The following is a 3,869-nucleotide window of genomic DNA, read 5'->3' on the forward strand; positions in this document are numbered from 1 at the left end:
CAAATCCAGGGGGAGCCATGGGTATCAGACATGGAAAGAACCTGAAAAGTTATCTCAAAGGGCCAATTTTACACACTAAAATAGTGACGTTATTCGCAGGAATGACTGGCAATAATTTATGTCTATACCTTAGCAGAATTCAGGTTCCTCTCCTCCCGGCCCTTTGGTGGCCTTTCATTAACTTAACCACATTAATATTTTTATTTTTTGTTTTTTGAGACAGCATCTTGTTCTGTTACCCAAGAGTGCAATGGTGCAATCTTGGCTCACTGAACCCTTGCCTCCTGGGTTCAAGCAATTCTCCTGTCTCAGCCTCCTGAGTAGCTGGGACTACAGTCACCTGCCACCATGCCCAGCTAATTTTTGTATTTTTAGTAGAGATGGGGTTTCACAATTTTAGTCATGCCGGTCTTGAACTCCTGACCTCAGGTGATCCACTCACCTTGGCCACCCAAAGTGCTGGGATTACAGGCATGAGCCACTGCGCCCAGCCTACCACATTGATTGAGTTTTGGGGAAAGACTATTATTAAATAGGCCTTGATTATTTACCAATAAACTATGGGTTATTTAAACTGTAACCTAACTCAGTGGTCCCCAAACTTTTTGGCACCAGGGACTGGTTTCATAGAAGACATTTTTTCCATGGACCAGAAGGTGGAAGGGATAGTTGCAGGATGGTTCAAGTGCATTATATTTGTTGCATGCTTTATTTCTGTTATTATTATGTTGTAATACATAATGAAATAATTACACAGCTCACCATAATATGGAATCAGTGGGATCCTTAGCTTGTTTTCCTGCAACTAGATGGTCTCATCTAGGGGTGATGGGAGACAGTGACAGATCATCAGGCATTAGACTCTCATAAGGAGTGTGCAGCCTAGATCCCTTCCCTGCACAGTTCGTGATAGGGTTCACACGTCTATGAGAATCTAAAACCACAGCTGATCTGATGGGAGATGGAGCTCAGGCGGTAATAGGGAGTGGCTCTAAACACAGGTGAAGTTTTGCTTTCTCACCCATCTCTCACCTCCTGCTGTGCAACCTGGTTCCTAACAGGCCAGGCACTGGTGTGTGGTCCAGGGGTTGGGGACCCTTGACCTAAATGTCTTCCAAAGTTAGCTCAGTCTAAGGTCAGGAATAATTAAGGCAGCTTGAAAGCTAAAGGTAAGGGAGGAGTGAGTTAGATCAGATCTCTTTCACTGTCATAATTTTTTCATTGACACAATCTTTACAAAGGTGGTTTCTACAATGGGTATTAAACAAGTTGCAGTCTCTGTATGTTGGTTCTCTCCTTTCCAAGTGCAGGCTCAAACCAGAATCCACTGAATGCCCAAGCTTGCCAATTAGAAAACTTCAGCAGGTACAACCAGGTCAGCTTCCCTAGCACCTAACCCACCCCAGTGCCAAATACTAGACCTCCCAATCCTCTCCTGGTTAGACCCCTACTAAGTCCCACTGGTTTCCAGGATACAAGTGCAACTTTCTTGTAGCTATGATAAGAGAGACATTTTCTGGAAACTTCGGAGAAAGAGTGGAATTACATGTTCTCATGTTAATCATTATCAGTTTTGCTGAATTAGTTTTATCATGGAAAGACTATTATAATAGCTTTGTTCATGTACATAAAGTCAGAAGAGCTAGTACTTTTGAAAGGCTCTTGTACCAAATATTTATTGCTATTCTTTTCTGAAATCAGTAACTTTCCGAAAAGAATGGAACCACTGTGGCTTTCATTTTGGGTTTCGGAATGTGTGAGAGAAAAAGGAGATCCTGATAAAAATCCTAAACTCATGAAAATAAGCTATAATAAAGAAACAAAAACAGAATTTTAGAATGAATGGTTAATTATGACTTTTCATATGTAAAATTCTATGAGACAGAGTGCATAATGAAAACAATTGTGCGTGTTTAGTATTGTATTGCTGAATGATAATCTGCATTGATGGTGTCCTCACATTAACCAATTCAAGCAAACTTAATAATGAAAAGCTTGAAGAGGAAAATAGACTCTGGCTCAGTGGAATAATGATTAATTCACAACTGCAATTAACACCTCAGAAGGTCTCAATCGAGAAACTAGCTGGATGTGCAGCACTGATGTAATCAGACTGTTTACTGTCTAATTTGAACTGCATCAATGATATTGAGGGCAGGGTACAGACTTTATCTCCATTTTTAAAGAAATAGAAGACTTAGGTTTTCTGAACTAAGGTTTTTGCAATGATTCGTCTTTATAACGTATTTTAAAAGAAATTCTTATCTAAAAGTATGTAAGAATATGTAGTCCTTCAAACACACAAACACACATCATCTCTTTTCCAATTTCTTCAGGAAACTGACAAAAGAAACATGAAGATCATAAATTATAGTGTTGACTTCTGGCTCTCCCTCTTATCTTCTGCACAACTGAAGAACAATTCATGTAAATAACTTCGATGTCTGAATTAAAATTTGATTTTTAATTTGTGTTCAAAAGTCAAAAATGTGCAGGTGTTACTGAAACCACTGGTGTGTGACCAAAAGGTTTTCCCACACTAAGCACAAAGAAAGGACTGTTCTTTGGTTGGTGATTACAACAGCTATTTATAGAGCCTGCCTCTGCAGTTTTGCTTCTGGATATCAATAAGGAGACCAGCTCTCAGTCTTATTGCCTTTTACACCCTCAGTCACATTGCCTTTCACACATTGGATAAGCATCTGTCCCCAGGACAGGCCACAAAATCTCTACCTGAGCTATTCAGGCATTCACAGCAACCAAATCAGATTGCTACAAGGCAAGGTAATCAGTTGCTTAGCAGCTGGTTGCCGCAGTGGCAAACTCCACCAAATGATCAAGTTTTGGTTGATTTGGGTGAATGGCACTGGCAGAAGCGTCTTTGTTCTGGGAGGGGCAGTATGGGATGGTGGAATAGGAGTTACCAAACTGGATTCAATTTTTACTGAATCTGGATGGCTTTGAACCGTTTCTCGGCCTCTTTGAGTTTGAGTTTCCTTATCTGCAAAATGGAAAGACAGTAAAACCGACTTTGTAGATTGTTGCAATCATTTGGGATCACCTATGTAAAATACCATCATAGAGCCTGGCACACAGAGGCACTCGGAAAAAGGTAGCTATTTTCTAAAACTCCCTCCTCTTCCAATCTGTCATCTCACTGCTGTCAAATGATACCTTTCTCAAATGCTACTTCTATTTCGTTCTCTTCCATTGACAGTCCTACCTATCCTAATATACATGTCTAGTCCATTCATCATCATGCAAATTATTCAGGCTCCTCCATGCCTAGGCTTTTTACCTGGCCTGGAAAGTCCTCTTTTGCCTTCATCCATCCAACTCTGTCTCATGTTTATATGTTTTGTTTGTTTTCTGTTTTTTTATTTGAGATGGAGTCTCACTCTGTTGCCTGGACTGAAGTGCAGTGGTGCGATCTCAGCTCGCTGCAACCTCTGCCTCCCAGATTCAAGTGATTCTCCTGCCTCAACCTCCCTAGTAGCTGGGATTACAGGCACCTGCCACTACACTCAGCTAATTTTTTGTATTTTTAATAGAGACAGGGTTTCACCTTGTTGGCCAGGTTGGTCTCAAGCTCCTGACCTCGTGATCTGCCTGCCTCGGACTCCCAAAGTGCTGAGATTACAAGTGTGAGCCACTATGCTTGGCCTGTTTATATGTTGTTGTTGTTGTTTAACTCAGCCCAAGTCCTACTTCTTAAAGGGGAAGCCTTGTTCATTGACCTCCCTCTCCATTAGGTAATGCTACCTGGAATCCACACCTCACAGTTGATTATACCAAATTTCTTACGTGCTAATATTCTCACCAACAGATGGTAAATTCCCTGTTACAGTGGTAGTATCACAAACTATCTG

At 40.9% G+C, this 3,869-nt stretch overlaps 1 long non-coding RNA gene across 1 annotated transcript; it reads left to right on the forward strand.

Moving 5' to 3' along the window:
- Nucleotides 1-1,186: 1,186 nt before the first annotated feature.
- On the forward strand, nucleotides 1,187-2,593 carry LOC116556909. Its single transcript, XR_004271245.1, has 2 exons — nucleotides 1,187-1,375; nucleotides 2,337-2,593. It is a non-coding gene; the product is annotated as an uncharacterized LOC116556909 (long non-coding RNA).
- Nucleotides 2,594-3,869: the final 1,276 nt, after the last annotated feature.

The sequence above is a fragment of the Sapajus apella genome, unplaced genomic scaffold (genome assembly GCF_009761245.1).
Source record: "Sapajus apella isolate SASKATOON/1434 unplaced genomic scaffold, GSC_monkey_1.0 scaffold2, whole genome shotgun sequence".
In the NCBI taxonomy this organism is placed as follows: domain Eukaryota; kingdom Metazoa; phylum Chordata; class Mammalia; order Primates; family Cebidae; genus Sapajus; species Sapajus apella.